Here is a 22,161-nt window from a genome sequence, read left to right on the forward strand (position 1 = left end):
TCATAAATTTGTACATTTCCTTTTTTTTCTTTTACTACCTATTAGAAACCAATACAGAGGTATTTAAATATTTAAAACTCAATTAATTACTTACTCCAAATTATAACCAGAATATTATATATATATATATATATATATATATATATTTTCGTATATATATATATATATAGATATATATATTTACATATATATTTATATATTTTAATTCTTTTAAAAACATAACTTTCCAAAATAATAATCAATATTTTTCCAACCCTAATTAGGGTTCTATTTTTTTTATATATATATTAACAACTCTAAACCATCATGTAAATTTTATTTCATTTACCCTAGTGCTACCTGGGCTAGGGTTTAATCTCTTTATTTTTTTGTTACCACAAAAATTCCACAGGGCCGAACAACGGCGGCGGCCATTTTTTTTTAATGCAGGGTTTGAAGAAGGCAAAGGCCGTGGGTGCCACTGTGTGAACACACAGTGGCGGGGCAGCACCACAGTGTGTCCACACAGTGGGCGCCGCTTGCGGCTCACACCACTGTGTGTCCACATAGTGGCGGCCGCGGCCGACCACTGTGTGTCCACATAGTGGGAGCCGAAGCGGCTCGCACTGTGTGTGCACACAGTGGGCGCCGGGTGGCCCGCACTGTGTGTACACACAATGGGGTCTGCGTGGATCCCAAAATTCCTCTTTTTTTTTTAATTTAGTTTTTTTTTTAAATTATATTATATATAAATATATAAATATATATATATATATATATATATGTATATATATATATATTTATATTTATATAAATTTATAAATATAAAAGTTTTAAAGGTGAATATATATAAATATATATATATATATATTTTATAAGATTTACATACAAAATTTTAAACAAGATAACAAAGGGAAAGCATTATGTAAATCAAAATTTCATGTGCACAAATAAATGAATGTATATATATATATATATATATATAAACTTAGGCTCTTTTATTTATTTATTTTAATTGTTGATAAAAGAAATTGAAGTAGATCTTTTGCTAAACTTTTATTCTAACACATTGTTTTCTTAAAATACATCATACTATTCTGAATAAAACACATTCATTGATTTTTCCACTAATAAAACAATTACTTAAAACACCCTTATTCTTTTTAAATACTTAGGATCTTTCAGCAAAATAACTCATACTTTTCAACAAGTAGAATATAGATAAAATTTATTTGAAAACTAATTTTTCCATAATACAAAAGAAGCTTTTACATGCAACTCAAGGAGGCTTTTCTTTTTTTTGAAACAAAAACAAAAGTAGAAATAAAACAAGCTTTTTTTTACAACTCCAAGATATTCTGCAAATTTTACAGGATGTTTCTTTGTTTAGCTACAACAATAAACCTCAAGTCTATTTTCAAGAATTACAACTTGCCTCTCATTTATATGAATGAGGGCATACTTCTGAATCAAATTAAAACAAATATTTGCAAATGGATTTAAGTATCTTCAACAATAATCTTCTGTATCTTTTCATGGTTCCTATTCTCTTCTCCTGACTTTCCTGCATAATAGAAACACAAATATGACCACGGAGTGCTCACCTCCCAGCCTAGGCTAACTGGTAGCCACCCCTGAGCTCGGAGAACCAATTCCTAGATGGGTAACAAACAGGCAAACACATAGAAGGCAAATACATACAGATTTTCAGACACACTCCCAACTTGGCTTCACAGCACCACACTTTGGTGATGATCTTTTCAAAGGGTGGTAGTGGACCAATACCTTGAGGAGAACTGCAAGTATGAAATAAACAAGAAGCCACCTCATGGCACAATAATTATATCAAGAATCTCAACCCCTTATTCCTTATGCCCCCCAAAGACATTCTAGCCTTATTTCCCTCCTTATGACCCCCATTGCACAAACAGGCCATGCAGCAAGGGTCACACAAAGATCCCTTGTGATCTCTCTCAAAAGAGAGTCTCTCACTCGAGGGTTGTCACTGCTACCACCCTCAAGATCCTCTTCTCTCCCAAGAGTAAGAGGTCTTGAGAAAACTCCCAAAACACAAACAAATCATAATGCAAAACTACCAAATGAATTTCAAAAAAAACATTCAAGAACACAGATTTCTTACACCAACATACTTCCAGACATAAGCAAGAAGAAGACATTATAATGAATAATTGAAACCAACCTTAATCTGCCCAAAGGTATTATGATATTTGAGGAAGAGCTGCCCAATCCACGAATCTTTTTCCTTCTACCCTTAGTCAATTTTTCTATTCCATCCTATTATTTTCTTTTCAAAATTTCTCTTGTCTCCAAAAATGGAGAGTGGGTGATTACCCTTCAATTCTCAAAAATCTTCCTTAAGAAGCTCATTCTCTGAGTTCTCACAAGTTTCTGAAAACCAAAAAGGAAAGAAAAGCAGAATGCAAAAAGACTCATCCCAAAAGGAAAAATCTTAATTAGATTTAAACTTCTAATTTACAATTTTCGCACAACTCAAAAAAGCCAATTTTTAAAGTGTTAAAAAGATCATTAAAAAGTAGAAACTTGCCTAAAATTACCCCTAACCCCTAGGTATACCTTATGGGCTTTAGGAAACCCTATTAAACTACCCCTAGGTGTTCATTTAACCCATTTTAAACCCCTCTGAAGTTTATTTTCGGGTCAAACATATGTTGACCACCCCAAATATTATATTCCCAAGTATTTTATGACAACACATTATTTTATTTAAGAAGAACTATAATTAAACACTTTCCCACCAAGAGACAAAATAAAACATTTAAATTCAAATCCACACGTGTCAAGTGACACAAATAAAACACTTTTACAAAATAAAACATGAAATTGTCTCTTGTGGTTTTTACACATTAAATTTAAATAACACTTAACACTCATGCAGCATATACTGTTACGAATAAAATACAACACAAACGGGGTGTTGTCTCTCCAAATAGACAACCCCTGGCTTACGAACATACATAAGTCTAGGTTTGGTTCTCCGTAATTTCCATGGTCACATGGTAAATTTCCTGCGCATCTCATTTAACACATTAGTACTTTCAAATATCCACATATAATATAATTCAAAGGAATAACAATACATATCATCACTTGCATACAATTTTCATCAGCATAGATTAAATACATCTTTTATCAAGCAAAGTTCTCATAAACAATTTCATCCCAATTCACATAAACTTAACCATACATCATAGTTCTATTATCATAGAAAAGTCCTGCAAATTAAATAATGACATCTATCATTGCAATATCATCTTATCTAACAATCAAGTAGTGTTCTATCTCATAAGGCATATAAGTAAAATCATCAAATCATAGCAATGTTATCCAAATCCTGAAATCATGTAAGTTCTAAGTCTCGAAATGCATCAAAATAAAGTATCCATAATAGTCTAAATATAAAACCCACTGAATGTCAGACTGAGTCAAGGTGAGGCCTCACAGATGACATTTTAGAAACTTTTGCAAAAGTTGTCAAAAGTTGTCATGAGCAACTTTTATCCACTTTTTGCATTATGTAATTTGAAACTCCTCCAACAGCTCTAGCCTCTTGATTTTTGATTGAGAGAAGTTGAGTAATGGTTTATGATGCTCTACAAAAAGGGATGTGACTATAGTTTATACACCTTGTGGATCCAATTTCCAAGGGGTGATTGTAAAGAGAAGAGTTTTTTATGCAAACAAACTAATAGAATTCTAAGTTTTTCCTGCAACTCTAGAGTTTTGGTCCGTGGTATGGTTCTATATTGATTGGGGTCCATTCCAAATGATGTGAATTGATTTGAGAGGAGAGTTAAATTTGTTTTAGTTTTGATTTGAAGTCTTGGTTGTGTGTGTCGCTCCTGATATTCAAGTTTTGTTGTAGGCACCCGGAAAACCAAGGTTTACCTTGGGTTTTTCCTCCTTCATGCCCATATCTTGCACTTTACCAATATGAGGCTCATGGGATTTGGTGAAAGGAAAATATGGTCAATTTATTTTATATTTCCAAGAGTTTTTTCCAGGAGGAGCAAGGGAGAGAAGTATTGGAGCGACCCTAGGTAGACATCTCTATGTGGCTACCTAGACCTTGAACAAACAAAAGTACCTTGTGTGTGAATGGTGATGCTTCCAGGTGTGTAACCCTGGAATCCCTATTGATTTATGTCTCCCAACATGCCCATGGGATTTTAATCCACCAGTTCATTCATTTGAGCATAGTTGCTTCACAATAGAGGCCTAATTAGCCCTTTTAGGACAGTCAACTTCCTACCGGAAAAGACCTTTATTTTCTAGACCTTGACTGTTCCTTTTGGGGACTTATATAACTTCCAAAAGGGTGTTTGAATCCATAATTTTTTTCCAAGGTGTTTGGGAAAATCTAAACTTAAGGTCCCTTTACCCACTAAATAGTGCTACAAGCAACTAGACCTAATTGAGTGAGTTTCTTAAGGAATGAGCATGTATTCTTGCAAATGGTGCTTTTTCTGACCTTAGGGAGTCTTGTATGAACCAAAACCATTGTGAAAATTATTTGTAACCCTTGGAGGTATCATGGAGGGTGTTGTAGCAAGATGCCCCTAATTGAGTTGGCAAGAGTCTTGGAGATGGTGAGAAGATTGTACTAAAGTTGTAGAGCCTTGTCTTGATAGGATCCCATTCATGTGCTAAGGGGTATGTGTCATACATTTAGAGGTATTTGGTAGGTAACAAGGAGGGATCTACATCAAGTGGTATCAAAGCTAGTAATGGCTTTGATAAGAAGACCAAAAAATGAGAAATGTCAGAGGGACAAGAAGAAGAGGTCCCTAGAGGACCAATCACCAACATGGAATTGGCAAAGATTATAAGAGAGTAGGTCACTTCTTGCAAGGCAATGTAGAGGGAGTTAGAGAGGTTGAGAGGTAGAGTAGATGGAAGGAAGATGGAGGCACTGGTAGTTGTGATGAAGGGGATGAGGATGAGATCCCTATGCCATAGGAAGAGGCGATTCCTCCTGACTAGAGGCACTTCCTTAATGCCCTCAAATCCATGGAGAGGAGAACCATGGAGAAGAAGATTGATTCACTAACTTTCACTGGTAATATGGAACCAGATGTTGTGATGGATTGGATAGACTCCTTGTTTAGTTTCTTTGAGTGTGAAGACACTCCAAGACACCAAAAGGTGAAGATTGCTAAGTCCAAGTTGAAGGGAGCAGCCCTAACTTGGTGGAAGTTTGTCCAAGAGAAAAGAGAGAAGGACAATAAGCCCAAGATTGTTTCTTGGAAGAGGATGGTTGCCTTAGTTAAAGAGGCCTATGTACCCAAAGACTATGAAATACAACTCCATAAGAGGAGACAAAATCTCAAGCAAAAAGAGATGGATGTGAACTCATATACAGAGGAGTTCCAAAGGATATGCATGAAGTCTAAAACAAAAGAGGAAGAGAGTGAGAAATTTTCCTGGTACCTGAATGGATTAAGGTACAAAATTCAAGAAGAATTGAACCTTCTTAGCCTGGATACCATTGGTAGATGCCATCAACTTGATATCAAGGTGGAATAGAAGATCAAAAGGAGACAAGAGCAGAATAATAAAGGAAGAGGAAGATAGCAGAGGGGTGGAAGAAAATTTTTCAGAAGCAAAGGAAAAGGCTTTGGAAATCAAAGTAAAACCAGTCAAGAAGGCACTAAAGGAGAGAGCAGTTCCAATAACAATGGAGGATACAATCAAAGAGGTAACTTTAGAGGAAGAAGACAACCATTTAGAGGGAGATCTCAAGGTAGAGGTCTAGAATCAGATGTTATAATTACAATCAAGAAGGACACATGGCTAATAGATGCCCAGAGAAACCTACTAGTTCCATAGGAGAAAGAAGATGTAACTTGATTTTAGAGGCTGATTGCCAAAGTGTGGCAAGTGCAAACACATACCAAAGTGTCAATACCCTTGATATTTATGGATACCCAGAAAGAGGTGAAGCCTTAATGATCAGAAGAGAAGTAACCACTATGAATATGTCTGATAGAGAACCCCTACAAATGAAATCTCTATTCAAGACCACTTGCAAAGCAAGTGGAAAGGTCTGCAAGGTCCTAATACATTCCAGTTCAACTGAGAACTTTGTGTCTCTAGAGATAGTGGTGAAACTGAAGTTGAGGAGATTACCTCACCCTTGCCCCTACAAGGTCTCATGGCTCACACAACGACAACAAGTTGTTGTGGAAGAGAAGGCTTGGGTGGAATTTTATATTGGAACCTATAGAGATAGGTTGATGTTTGACATTGCAAAGAAGGATGCTTTCCATCTCATATTTGGGAGACCATGGTAGTTTGATTTGAAGGCACAACAAGATGGTGCTAGGAATACATATTCCATTACCAAGGATAGTAAGGTGATTGAGTTGCTACCTTTAATGGAGGGTGAGGAGGACACCAAACAAAAGGAAGCCAAGGTGTTGATATTAGGAGGGAAGCAGTTCATGGAGAACATGGAAAATGAAGGCATGGTCTATTATGCCCTTATCCCTATTCCAATAGTAGCAAAGGTTGAGAGGTCTGAGGGTAAGGAAGAGGACAGATTGAGATTTATTGACCCTGTAGTGCAAAAACTACTAGACAAATACAAGGGTGTCATCTCTGATGGCATGCTAAGGTCACTACCTCCCATGAGGGACATAAACCATTGTATAGATCTTATACCTAGATCCACCTTGCCTAATAAAGCAGCATACAAGCTCACACCAGATCAAAATGTTGAGATGGAAAAATAGGTTGCAGAATTATTGGAATCCAGATTGATTAGAAAAATTTTGAGCCCATGTGCAGTCCCTGCAGTCTTGGCACCTAAAAAGGAAGGCACTTGGAGGCTTTGCACCAATTCAAGAGCTATCAATAATATTACTATCAGGTATAGGTTTCCCATGCCTAGGATTGAGGATTTGTCAGTGTAATGCCCCGCTAGGAAACCCCGAAGGGATAAAGCTAAAATGCACAAATGGAGTGCAAATATATATTTTTTAAATAATGACACAACATTAAGATGCATTGAGTTATCTAAAGATTCGATAACACAGTGGAAGACTAAACAAACCTAAGGAGTTTCCCAACGTGATTACGTAGCTTAACACCTAACTCGACTTGCATCATTTGATCCAATTAAGTAGGTTATCTTAATTACATGTTATTACTTAATACATGGATATAATTTGTTCAGTAATCTAAACTTGTAGATAATATGACGTGCTCATCCGTTATGGTTGGAGATGAGTCTAACATGAGGAAATTTACCCAAAGATGTTAAAACATAGATAACATATGAATTCACCCATTAAGGTTAAAATATGGTTAACTTGATGAGTCCATCCATTTTAGTTACAGTATAGCTAATTTTAACGAAGTTCATTTATTAAGGTTAAAATGTACATAACCCAATGGGTTCATCCATTATAGTTAAAATATAGTTATAAGGTGGAGTTCATTTATTTAATTTGAAATGCAAATAACCAATGAGTTCACCCTTTATAGTTAAAGTAATTGCTAAGAAGATGAAGTTCATTTATTAAGGTTAAAATGTAAATAACCAAATGAGTTCATCCATTATAATTGAAATATAGCTAATATGATGAAGTTTATTTACTAAGGTTAAAATGTAAATAACCATATGAGTTCATCCATTGTAGTTAAAATACTGCTAAGAAGATGAAGTTCATTTATTAAGGTTAAAATGTAAATAGCCAAATGAGTTCATCCATTAAAATTGAAATATAGCTAAAAAGATGAAGTTCATTTATTAAGTTTAAAATGTAAATAACCAAATGATTTCATCCATTATATTCGTTATCCATTCATTACATTCAATTTTGCATTAAACTTATACCATGCATCTAGTTCCAAAACGCTCTATAATGTCATCATAACTATGATGTCTTTTCATGCATAATTATTTTCATTAAAATTAACAGAGTACATTTCTTCATGATCCATTTATTGCATTTAAAAGATGACTACATACATGCATTATGATAATTCTCATCTAACCCACTTATACATTCTATCAAAATGCCATCCATACATGCTAACAGTAACCATGAAATACAAGGACAAAAGTATCACATAACACCAAGATGGTATCAAAGTTCACCCCTAGTGGGCTACATCTCTAGGTCTGCTCAACTGCAAGACCCCTCTGATCATTTAAATAAGTTGAGATTACATAAGGTTCATGTCATTTACAATCCTTCCTTTTAGGCGAACACAACCAATATACAAACGACCACTTCGGACAATAAATCCTAAATGATCCCTACATAGAAACAAATCCAATTGAGCATATTTAAAAGCTAATACAAGGGTCCATTGCTCGATGGTACTCTAACTAGGAGCCTGACCATCCTAGGGCCAACCACAATTCAGCCAGATGACGGGGTCTAAGCAAACATATCAGGGTATTGCCATTACTTTAAGCAAAAGAGAATATAGAAATTTGACTTGCATAGGCAATAACTGAGAAAGGACAATCTTCTCTCCTATTGGTTTAAATAGTAAAAGTTGACCAAGTTTTCTAAATGTTCTAATTTTTCCAAATACATTAACAGAAAAATCACAATTTCAAGGTGAATACAATGCCACAATTGCAATATTACCATTTGTCTAATTCTCATTATAGAGGAAAACTATAACTAAACCATTTATTTCACTAATGATAACATCAATATCTTACCAAATCTCAAAGTTGACACATCATTAAATTTCCAATAATTCTAATAGCATATCATTTAAGTCTACAAGATATCCAATAATAAGTATTTCTTTTCTAAAATTCCTAGGTCTCTTAAAACATTCAAATCCAATAATAATACATCCTTGAATAACATATTATATAGAAATTAACAAGATATATTTTATTCCAAGAAATTTTCCAATTAAAATATTACTTGGCCTTTTTCCAAAAAAAGTACTTCCTCATTAAGACAGATACTCAATTTAGGTATTAACTATTATATATTTATTAACCCTAGGAAATAAAATATAACAATTATAATAATACACGATTTCAAATTAAGTATTATTTAATATATATATATATATATTAATCTCATTAATACAATATATATTAATAATAATTTAATATTACACAAATAAATATTAATTAATATATAAATGTTAATCTTTATTAATAACATATATATATTAATAATATTTAACTATTAATTAAAAACACTATAAAAAAAACAACAAAACTTAAAACTTAATATACACCCTTTTTTTTAACTTAAAAAAAATATGGGGAGGGCAGTTGTGCCCTAGCTGCGGGGCTGCGGTTGTGCCCTAGTTGTTGAGCCTGCGGCCACCACAGTGGACATAGACCCTCAGCCTCCACATAGTTGAGCTGGGGTCTCTACGGCCACCATGGGGGTCGCAGACCCTTCGGCCTCCACCTTGTGGAGCAGGGTTGCTGCGGCCACTTTCGTGGATGCAGTCCCTCTGCCTCCACACGATGGACGCAGGGGCTCTGTGGCCACTGTGGTGGGTGCAGAGGCTTCGTCTGCGGCTCTGCGATAGGCAGAAAGGGTAGGGGCATGGGTTGAGCTTCGGCTCCCCCCCCCTCCAAAAACCCCCAAAATTTCTTTTCTTTTTTTTTAATTTAAAATTTCAATTTAAATTTTATTTGAATAAAAAGAAACGAATTTCAAAAACATAAACCCCCATTTTTTTTTTCATAGTCTCATACAGAGACTGAAATATAATTTTTCCAGAATGTTCAAAACAACAATATGGGAAATTTTCCCAGCAAGTTCATGATTTTCCAAATACTCAATAACTTTCAGATAGGCAAGATTTGCTCAACCACAAAACCCTTTAAACAATCTTGACCCAAAACAACTAATATTCTCAAAACTAAAACTTAAATTTTAAGAACATCCATGGATTTTTAAACTAGCATTTCATGAAGAAAAACCAAACACCATTTTTGATTTAGCAAGGAAACAAAAAGGTAAACCAAAATCCTACCTCCTTTAGCATTCCTAGCAAGATTTTCTTTTGAAGAAGAGCCCCCAACCTACAGCTGTAGAAATCCTTCCTTTTCCAAGATCCCCCATTTTCTCCATCAAAAATATATTCTTTTTTTCCAAAAAGATTCAACAACCCCAAAAATATTTTCCAACCCAGGTTAAATGGAATGAAATTTGACCTAATTTCCTATTTTCAAATTTAAACACTTTAAAATAAAAAAAATTAAAAAAATGAAAATCATTCTTTTCAACTATTCAATTAATCTAACTTGCTTTTCTAATTAAAATTAAAATGCTTCTATCTCATTTAATTTTAATTTTCTCAATATTAACAAGCTAACATTTATATTTCTCAATATTGATGAGGATAAAATATTTTAATTAAATTCAATTCCCAAAATCAATCTTTCACACTATGTCAAATATACATATAAATTAAACTTGCTTTTCTAATAAAAATTGATTTTCTTAAATAATAAAAATTAACCTTTCTTTAGCAAAATGCAAAAGAGATTAAATTATTTATATTTCAAATAACTTTAAATATTTCCCTTCTAAAATGCATCAACTAAGTAAATTCGTTATTTAAAGTTAACCATTAAATTAAACTCACTACAACATAAATAGAGCGATCTTTTTAATTATTGATTAAACACATAAAAGAAACCTATTTATTTTAATTCCTCAATTACTAATGCATAAATGAACACACTAAATCAAATTAAATACTTAAACTTGCTACAAACATAAATAGAGCGATCTTTTTAATTAATGATTAATCACATAAAGGAAACCAATTTATTTTAAATTTCTCAATTACTAATGCTTAAATGAACACATTAAATCGAACTAAATACTTAGGATAAAATAATCAACATTTTTACCACATGCAAGGCACACAAACCAAGAAAACCAACCGAATACACGACCTGCAAACCCAAACGAAAAGGGAAACTGACAGACCATAGGTGACGCTCACTTGAGCATGACTAGGGTAAAATGAGGGTTTTATGACCACCTAACCCAAATTCTAAGGGTGAAAGAGGTATACTCAACCCTGCAAATCCAAGTGAAGACAAACCTCGCACCACAGTGGTACTGTACCTACAATCTCCTACAACCAAGAGTCTCACAAGCATACATATATATATACATATTTATTTAATGAAGGTGTTAGCTTGAGATCAAAACAAGAATTAGTGAAACAATTAGACTTACATAAGAATCGATGCGAAAGCACATTAACAGGTATGCACAATAATCATATTATCTAATCTAGAACATTACATCACGATAAATCAACCATTCAAGAATGCCACATAGGAAGTCAACCAAGGTCAAACCAGTTTTTACAAAGCTAACTAGGGTAGGTGCACTACAGTTAGATTGTTTGGGGGATGCTAGATATTTTACAAAAATTGATTTAAAGAGTGGGTATCATCAGATTAGGATTAGGTCAGGATATGAATGGAAGACTGCATTCAAAACAAATAAGGGGTTGTATGAGTGGAAATTCATGCCCTTTGGAAGATCCAATGCACCTAGTACCTTTATGAGGTTAATGAATGAAGTCTTGAGGGATTTCATAGGGAAATTTATTATAGTCTAACTAGATGACATTCTAGTTTTTAGTCAAACCAAAGGAGAACATCTAAAGCATGTAGACCTAGTCCTAAGGAGATTGTATGAAGAACAATTAATGATCAACTTAGAAAAGTGTTTCTTTATGCAGGAAGAGATCATTTACATGGGATTTGTGATCTCATATGGTGAATTGAAAATGGATCAAGAAAAGGTGAGCCATATTGTCTTGGCCTACACCTAGGACAATGAATGATGTTAGGAGTTTCCATGGCTTAGCTACCTTCTATAGGAAGCTTATAAGAGGATTTAGTCATATTTGTGCCCCCATGCCTCATATAATAAAGGGAGGACAAAAGTGTAGGTTTAGTTGGATAGAAGAAGCGGATAACTCTTTTGAAACACTGAAAAAGAAAAGTTGCAGAATAGTTGGTCCTTGCCCTACCCGACTTCAACAATATCTTTCAAGTGGAATGTTATGCTAGTCATATGGCCATTGGAGCAGTGCTCAACCAAGAAGGAAGACCTATTTCTTTCTTCAGTGAGAAGTTGAATGAGGCAAAGAGGAGATATTCATCTTGACCTAGAGATGTATGCTCTAGTCCAATCCTTGAAAAAATGGAGACACTACTTGCTACCAAAAGAATTCATAGTTTTCATAGACAATCAGGCCCTTAGCTTCATAAACAGTCAATAAAAGTTGAATCACCAACACATGAAATGGTTAGAGACCCTACAAGCTTTCACTTTCATCTTTAAGCACAAAAAAGGAGTCAAGAATAAGGTGGCAGATGCTTTGAGCAGAAGAGTCCTAATTGCAAATCAAATTCAGTTGGAGAGTGTTGGAATAAACTCTTTGAAGACCATGTATGAAGATGATGAAGATTTTGGAGAGGCCTACAAGATATGTACTTCATTTGATGAATGGTTTCATGCTGAGTATTCTAAATTTTTTATTCAAAATGGATTGTTGTTAAAGGGTGCACAACTATACATACCTAAATGCTCTATGAGACTGATCATCATTAAGGAAAAATATTATGGAGCAATGGTAGGACATTTTGGTCTTGAAAAGACATTAGATTTGGTGAAAAGACACTATTTTTGGCCCAAACTACAGACAGATGCCAAGAGATTTGTGGAGACATGTGTGAACTACCAAAATGCAAAAGGAAAGTCCACCAATGCAGGCTTATACAAGCCTTTACCCATACCTTCAAGACCATGGGAAAGCATAAGTATGGATTTTGTTTTAAAATTGCCTAGGACAAGGAAAGGATATGATAGTGCTTTTGTAGTGGTGGATAGGTTCAATAAGATGGCACATTTCTTGCCATGCAAAACAACTTGTGATGCTTCTTATGTAATAGATTTGTTCTTTAAGGAGATTGTCCAGATACATTGCTTGCCTTTGACCATAGTCTCTGATAGGGTTGTAAAATTTATTGGTCACTTTTGGAGGACCCTTTGGAATAATCTTGGTACAAATATATCCTTCTCCTCAACCTACCATCCCCAAATAGATGGTCAAAATGAAGTTGTAAATAGATCACTAGGGAATATCTTAAGGTGTTTGACTAGACAGCATGGGGAAAGGTGGGATAGTATATTGTCTCAGGAAGAATTCTCCTATAATGATATAGTGAATAGGAGTACCAGTGAGTCAAATTCCAGAATATATATGGCATCCACCCAAGGGGTGTGCTGAATTTGAGAGAGATACCTCAAGGAGAAGCCATTAGTGCAGATGGGGAAACCTTTCCTACTGCCATACAAGAGATCCATGACCAAGTGAAGACTCATCTTCAACAATCTACAGAGAGATATAAAGCTCATGTTGACAAAAAGAAGAGAGATGTTCAGTTTGATGTGGGAGACTTGGTGTGGGTTCACTTGAAGAAGGAAAGACTACCAGAAAGAAGATACACAAAGTTGATGCAAAGAAAGATTAGCCCCTACCAAATCTTGAAGAAATGTGGTTCAAATGCCGATGAACTTCAACTACCATCTAATCTTGGTTTTTCACCTATTTTTAATGTTTGTGACTTAAGTCTTTATAAGTGTAGTGTTGATGCAGGCGAAGACACAATACATGATATTGCAGATGATGACATTCCCAAACATGAACCACCAAAGTTGCATAAGGTTCTAGATACCAAGGTTGCCAAGCAAACCGGGAGTAAAGTTTACATGGAGTATGTGGTGACTTGGAAAGGACAACCTGATTCTAAAGTAGTCTAGATGATAGAGCAATAGATCAAAGATCATGGTGCAAACCTGCAAACTCTCATCTCAAGTGGACTTGAGATTTCTTCTTCCGGGGAGTATGGTGTAGGAGCACCTCATCAAACCCTTCAAGATGACAAGTCAGACTCTGATAAGGGAGCATAAGGAAGTAACAATGTATTTAGGATGTTTTATATAGGTTTTTAATCATGCATATGTTTTATATAGGTTTTCAATCATGCATTACATGTTTGTAATAATGAACCCCATCTTGTGAGCCAAACTCCTATTTTGGCATTTCTATGAGCCAATTAGGAATTTTGGACAATAGGGGATCAAATGTGTTGGTTTTAAGTGTTTGAATATGTTTTAGGAGGGGTTGAACTTGACCCAAGGCATTAGGAGGTGAAAGATGACATTTTGACAACTTTTGCAAAAGTTGTCAAAAGTTGTCATGAGCATCTCTTATGCACTTTTTGCATCTTGTAATTTGAAACTCCTCCAATGGCTCTAACCTCTTTATTTCTTGTTGAGAGTAGTTTAGGAATCATTTATACACCTTTTGGATCCAATTTCCAAGGGGTGACTGTACGGAGAAGAGTTTTTGATGCAAACAAACTAATAGAATTATGAGTTTTTCCTGCAACTCTGGAGTTTTGGTCCGTTGTATGGTTCTATATGGATAGGGATCAATTACCAATGATGTGAATTGATTTGAGAGGAGATTTAAACTTTTTTTTCATTTTTATTTGAATTCTTGGTTGTGTGTGTTTCTCCTGATATTTAATTTTTGCTGTAGATACTTGGAAAACCAGGGTTTACCTTGGGTTTTTCCTCCTTCATGGCCATATCTTGCACTTTACCAATCTGAGGCTCATGGGATTTGGTGAAAAGAAATTATGGTCAATTTCTTTTATATTTTTAAGATATTTTTTTAGGAGCAACAAGGGAGGGAAGTGTTTGGAGCAACCCTAGGTAGACATTTCTATGTGGCTACCTAGACCTTGAACAAGCAAAACTACCTTGTGTATGAATGGTGATGCTTCCAGGTGTGTAAACCTAGAATCCCTATTGATTTATGTCTCCCAACATGCCCATGGTATTTTAATCCAATGGTTCATTCATTTAAGCATAGTTGCTTCGCAATAGAGGCCTAATTAGCCCTTTTAGGATAGTCAACTTCCTACCGGCAAAGACCTTTATTTTCCAGACCTTGACCCTTCCTTTTGGGTACTTGTAAGACTTCCAAAAGGGTGTTTGAATCCATAATTTTTTTTCTAAGGTGTTTGGGAAAATCTGAACTTAAGGTCCCTTTACCCGCTAAATAGGGCTACGAGCAACTAGACCTAATTGAGTGAGTTTCTTAAGAAATGAGCATGTATTCTTGCAACCGATGCTTTTTCTAACATTAGGGAGTCTTGTATGACCCAAAAATGTTGTGCAAATTATTTTTAACCCTTGGAGGTATCATGGAGGGTGCTATAGCAAGGTGCCCTTGATTGAGCCGACAAGAGTCTTAGATATGGTGAGAAGATTGTACTAAAGTTGTAGAGCCTTGCCTTGATAGGATTCCATTCATGTGCTAAGGGGTTAGTTTCATACATTTGGGGGTGTTTGGTAGGTAACAAGGAGGGCTCTGTGTCACTTCTTCTCACTCTTGACTTTCCTTTACTTCGCTCTGAATTCATGTACCCTCTTTTATCAATGAATAAAACCCTAATTTTTTGTAATAAATGCTTCACCAACAACCCTAGGGATGCCAGTTTCATAGTTATGTGTCGAGTGAACCTTCATCGAAGATGAACAAAATTATCTAGATCTCTTTCCAGATCTCCTTAGATCTCTTCCAAGGTAATATACAAAATTTAGCAATGACTTTGCCAACCCCTAAGGCTTATGCCTCAGTTACCAGTGAAATTTCCTGTCAGTGGAGGAATACTCTGTTCTATTGATGGAGTTACCAGTATAGATCCATCTCCACTTGGTTCTTTATATTTTCTAACCCATTTCTTGGTGTGATCTTTTTGTATTACATCTACCTTTTTATTTCCTTTCTCATTATCTTTATTATTATTAACTGGTTGAGTCTCGCTTCTGCAATACTTAGCAATATGACCTATTTTGTTGCATGCATAACATGTAACATTGTTCTTCTAAATTTCTTTGACATATCTGGTATCATTTCTTGACCTATAATTATTAGCAAAATGTCCAATGTTTCCACATGCATGACATTTAATATTCATTTTGCAATTTTCTGATTTATGACCATATTTCTTGCAGTTTGTGCATTGACTGGGAACAAAATTGTAGTTTTGATTTGCCTTATTTCTACATTTTTTAGCCATATGCCCAAATTTATTGCAAACAAAACATCTACCATTTAATTTATAAGCATTAGATTACCTTACCAGTTTTCTCTATTCTGATGAGTTATGCATATCGGTTGTCTGATCTTTCACCTTGTAAAAATCCAAGTGCTCTCGAATATTTAATCTTTCTTTTTCTTTTTAGTAAGTCATCCAATTGTGCAACACTGATCCTAAACTTTTCTTTATACTCACTTGCAGTAGTCAAATCATCTCTTAGAGTGGTTACGTGTCTTTCAAGTTCTTGTTCATTATTCCAGGAGTGTGCCAAATCAGTTCTCAACAAATTATTCTCATGAGTCAATCTGCCACATTCATCAAATTTGATCTTCAGAGATATAACAAGATTATCTTCCTTCTTCTTTCTATCCTTAATATATTTTGATAACCTCATAGTCAAATCTTGCATTTCATTCTTCATGAGCATGTTTGCTTGACTTAGTTTCTGACATTGTTCCTTAAGAGCATTCTTCTCCTCATCATTTAGTTTTTGCAAAAATTCTTTTCTCTTGTCTTGAGAAGATGATAACCTTTCTTCTAGGATAAGAATGAATTCATTTGCAAAATTCAATTCTTCTTGCAATTTCAAGTTCTTCATCCTTTCAGCATCATAATCCTCAATTTTCTTCTCCATAGCCATGTTCAAAGATTCTAGTTTTAGGATCTTCCTCAAATTGTTAAACGTCTTCCGAGGTACCAAGCTCTAATACCAATTGTTGGGATCCAAGAACACTGAGAGGGGGGGGGAATTAGTGTTCTGCTAGAATGAATAGTTTTTAACTTTTTAGAGCATGCATATATAAACCGATAAAAAAATAAGCATATAACAAGAAGCAAATAAACCATCCATATAAATGAACACCATAACACACATAATTTATATGTGGAAAAACTCAATGAGGAAAAACCACGCTGGGATTTGTGACCCACAATATTGTTAGGGTTCCCACAGATACTGAGAGGGGGGGGGGTGAATCAGTATCTGACCAGTAATGTAATTTTCTTAAAATTATGCAGAACATAAAGTAATAGTGTACCGGTATGCAAGAATTGATGCAATAAATAGAATAAAAAACATCCACATGAATAGAACACCATAACACAAGATGTTTAACGAGGAAAACCGGTGTGGGAAAAACCTTGGTGGGATTTGTGACCCACAATATTCACTTACTGGCCAATAAGAGAATATTACTTACAATAGGGGCCTGCACATGTAGGAAGGCCAATTTCCTAGAGCACACTGCTTAGTGAGAAGTCACACTAACTTACAATGAGGATTATGCTAATTCAATATTTTGTATTGCTTTATAATAGTATCTTCAATGCTAGATTCAGTACCGGTTCTTGCTCTGTTCTTTACATATACCCTTGACCTATAATTCGTCAATTAGGTCTATCTAATAATTTTCTTTATGCTCGCTTCCCTATCCCTACAAATGTCTACAATGATCTCCTTTATATACAAGAGTCATTTTACAATTTGCTAAGTTGGCTTACAATAATAAACATAATATTACATATCAAAAATCATGTTGGCCTCTGTGCCGGTATACATCTTTTCTTCTGTGCCGGTGTCGGTACTGGTGTAGAGTGGTCTTGTTGATGTCGGTGCACTGTCTTGATTGAATAATGCTTTACCGGTAGAATGTCTTGCCGGTGCCATAGGATTGCAAGGTTTCCATCAATGACAAAACCTTCAATCACACACAATGTCTCATTGGAGTGTCCATATGCCAACAATCTCCCCCTTTGGCATTGATGGCAAAACTCATGAGAAATTTCAAAAAGATGTCCAAAAATGTGTAGACCAAAAATTTACCAAAAAAATGAGGGACTCCCCTTGAGCATATGATCCCTGTTTTTTGAATTTTCTCATCCTACTACTCCCCCTTTGGCATCAATGACAAAGGTTGTCAAGATGTTAGTAGAGTTTGTAGTTATACCGGTCCATAACCTCAACCTTGTAGTTGGGTAGTTATTATTTGAAAAAGATCACCCAAAATTAAGTTTATACTATCCATAAACTTTTTGCTATCTTTTATTGTTGTTTCAGTTCTCTTCACAGTGTCGGTGATATGCTGCAATTGCTCTGCCAGTGTTTTAATGCCTGGTGTTAATGCCTTTGAGATTTCCTTCCGTAGAGATGTGAGATAATCCAATCTTGTACTCAGTTTAGATCTCAAGTATTTTTCTTATCTCTTCCTATGTCTTGCTTATCTTCTTGTCTATATCTATAGTCAGGAAGTTTGTTTTGTATGTGTCTTTGTAAAAGTTTTTGTACTCTTTTAACAAACTACACAGTTCCGGTAGAAGTGTGTCAAAGTCTTTGTTACATTTCTTAATTTCTTCCTCAAAGAATTTTTGTTTCTCCTTTTCTACAATGTCCTTTACAAATTCTACCTTTATTTGCTCAATATTTCCAGAAATGTATATACATAGTGTATCTAACTGTCCTAAAGAATCTTTATTATCTATATTACAATTAGGAGCGATTGTTTTCAAAATTGGTATTGAATCATCTATTTCTTTGTAAGCTTGTGAGCTATAGTCAGTTATTTTCTTGATGGATTCAAGTAATACCTCAGTCACATTTGTTGACCTTGATGGTGACCCAACAAACTGAGTACCGATGGAAGTGACCATGCTTGTATTGACCTCTGGCAGGTTAGTTTGTGTCTACATTTCCTTTAGCACTGGTTTTCCTGCTTCATTTCTTACCGGTGGCATCTGTTCTGGAGCCTTTAGGTCTATCAGTTTCTCTGTTTGTGCTTTAGATTCCATCTTTTTCCCTATATCCACTGTCGGTTGCTCTGTATTTCCTATTACCGAAGGCTCTTTGGCCATATCTGATTTTTTACTTGGGTCTTTATCAATTGTTATGTTGATCTTTTGGGTATCAACATTTACAGTGAATAAGACTTCAGGATTTGTATTGCTATCCTCTGTATCCATGCTTTCAATTGCCAGTTGGTTTTCAAGGATTGTAATTTTTATAGGTAGAGGTAGGCTATCTTTAACCTTTATGCTTGGAGGTCCACCAATTTTCCCTTTCCCTTTGACCTTATCCTTCTGATATACCTTAATAGGCTTGGGATTACTATATTATTCTTGTTTTTCATTTTCAACCAAAAATATGTCCCAACCATCTTCTGTTTCCTCTAAAACCTCTGTAACTCTACCTGCCATCAGTGAAATTTGCCGATGTGCAGTGAAAAAAACTGTTCGGTTAGCCTAAGCTATCAGATCATCAATTTCTTTTGGGGAGTTTACTGGATATACTGCAAGTAGTTTTTCTATTTTTATTTTCTTGTCCAGTTCAATTACTCCTTGCCTTCTGGCCTCAAGTCTTTTTTATAAGTCATCAGGAATTTCATTTATGACTTGCATCAAAAAAATTTTAAACATGTCCATGTGTAATATTACACTCTCCTCAACTTGCCCTTTCTCATTAGCCAATAGGGTGTCATAAATTTTCCCTATGTTCTTTAGTTTTCCTTCCTCTGTGATCTCATTTAACAAAATGTCTAGAGGTGCCAAGTCAGTTTTTGCCTTTTTCTTTTTCTTAGGGGTCAGCTTCCTTTTAGGTGTGACCTTTCTGACTGGAGATCTCATAGCTTGTTGCTTCTGCCTTGTCCTTCTAGGTGAAGGAGTGGTTGCTGGTGAGGGATCTCTTTTCCTAACAACTCTTTTAAAAGTTGCTAGCATATCTCCTTCTGAGGAAGTACCTACCGGTGATAGATGAGCTTTAGGTTGTGGGGCTGCCAACTCATCTTCAATTATGCCATTTTTCTTTAATATATCTTCCTTAATGGTTTTTTCTTGTCTAGATCCTTTTCTCACAAATGCTTCTACCTTCTTCACTCTTTTCTTTGATTGAATTTGGCTTTCTATGGTTTCAGCACTACCAAATATTTCTTCTTTAGGTTCATTGGGGGCTTCTAGAAGTGCTTTGGAATAAGTTTCAACTATGTGGTCATCTATTTCATAGCCCATTTTTGTTACCTAGATTGTCCTGGGGATGACTGCTTCCATCCATATTTCATCCTTTTGATAACAAAGCATATATCATCTTTGTATTTGTCTATAATCTTCTGTGATAACCTTGTCCTTTTCTTCATTTTTGTCTTTAGTGCTTGGAAAAAGTCATGAATGATGTTTTCCTTATTCTTGCCCATGGTATTGAATAGTTCTGTCAGTTGCTTTCCTACTGGTATGTCATATCCGAAATCTTTATATCCTATACCGGGAACTTGTTTTGTTATATGAAGCATTAGACACACTAATAGATTTCCAAATCTAAAGGTTCCTTTCTTATCCTTCTTTATCTTTCCAAGGTTGTCTATCAGTTCATCCTTTAGCCATTCACAGATGTCAATTTTTGCATTGTTGGTTATTATGTCATAAGCACTCTTGATGCATAAACTTGAAACTGAGTTGAGTCTATTGGCTTGAGTGGCTTTGTAACCTAATATCATGCTTATGAATCTCACATTTGTATCCTTTACATCATTAACCCTTAAAGATCTTTTATCAGATGTTGCACCTGTTAGGTCAATGACTAAATCATTTGAAACTTTCTTGTTTTTATTTGGTCTTTTACCAGTGGCCAGTAACCCTGTGACAACTTTTACTGCTTGCTTGGTGATGTATCTAACCAGAAAAATTCTCCATGAACTCTGCTTAATACTATCCTAATCACATCCTTAGGAAATTTAGGAATACTAAGGATTTCTCTGAATCCTAGGATTTCAATGATTTTGTGTTCAGCTTTGATATTGCTGGTATCATCACATATCTCAGTTTTGTACATGGTTTTGATTTCCTCGTCTCCTAGCTCTTCAATATTGAAGTGAATATACATTCTAGGGTCTTCAGCATTACAACACCTTTAGGGATTTGAGAGAATGCACCTAAGGTATCGTCTTTCTTTTCTATTTTGGGGACCAACTAAAATACTGGCCTAGGTCTTTTAATTACTTCCACAATAGTAGGATTCGCTATGTATTCAATTGCAGAGGTGGATGCCATGATAAAATACCTTTTTCTATCTTGGATGAATGATTGCTTGGAGTGTGCTTGCTTCTTGCTCGAAATGTCTTAGCTCGGAAATCTTCGCACTCTATGAAAGTTTGAAATCATGGTGAAATGAAATGGAGCCAAAACCTTATTTTATAAAGTCTTTTTTGCTACCTGCCACATTAATTGCTTGTCGGTAATGTATTCACTTAACTTTATTTGCCTGTAATGAGTGATTTTCAATGTCTTTTCTCTAACCGAGGGAATAATAGCACATGTGTCATTAGATTGCCAAACCCTCAAGATAATTTTCTTCAATTAGATGAATAACTTCCTACCAGTGGAGCACTGCTCTGTCCTGCCAGTGGAGCATCACATTGTCTTGCTGGTGGAGCATTTGTTGGTTCTACCCGTGGAGGAGTATTCCCAAATTTTAGATTAGCTTTTCTAATCCATTTCTTTGAGAATTCTTTCTTAACCTCTTCAACCTTTTCTTTACCTTTCAAGCTAGTATTTTTGTTGTCTACCGGTGTACCTTTACTTCTACCAAATTTAGCAATATGACTAATCTTGTTACATGCATAACAAGTTACATTATTTTTCTAAATAGCTTTCCCATAACTTATGCCGGTTTGTGTTCTGCATTGATTTGATAAATGTCCAAATCTTCCACAAACATAACATCTTACATTCATTCTGCAATTTTCAGAGTTATGACAAACTTTGTTGCATTTGGAGCATTGACCAATGGGAGGATTGATATTCTAATAATTCCTAGATCTACATTCGTTTGCCCTATGACCATATTTATTACAGTTAAAGCATTTTCCATTGAATTTATAAGTATTAGGAGGTCTTACCAGTTTGCTGTGATCCTGAGTATTTGTAGTACCGGAGCTTTCTCCAACTTCAAATCCAATTCCAAAAGTGTCACCTTTGGGTCTTTGATTCTTCAATAAGGTACCAAGTTC

Source organism: Cryptomeria japonica, chromosome 9, assembly GCF_030272615.1.
Source record: "Cryptomeria japonica chromosome 9, Sugi_1.0, whole genome shotgun sequence".
NCBI classification, from domain to species: Eukaryota; Viridiplantae; Streptophyta; class Pinopsida; order Cupressales; family Cupressaceae; genus Cryptomeria; species Cryptomeria japonica.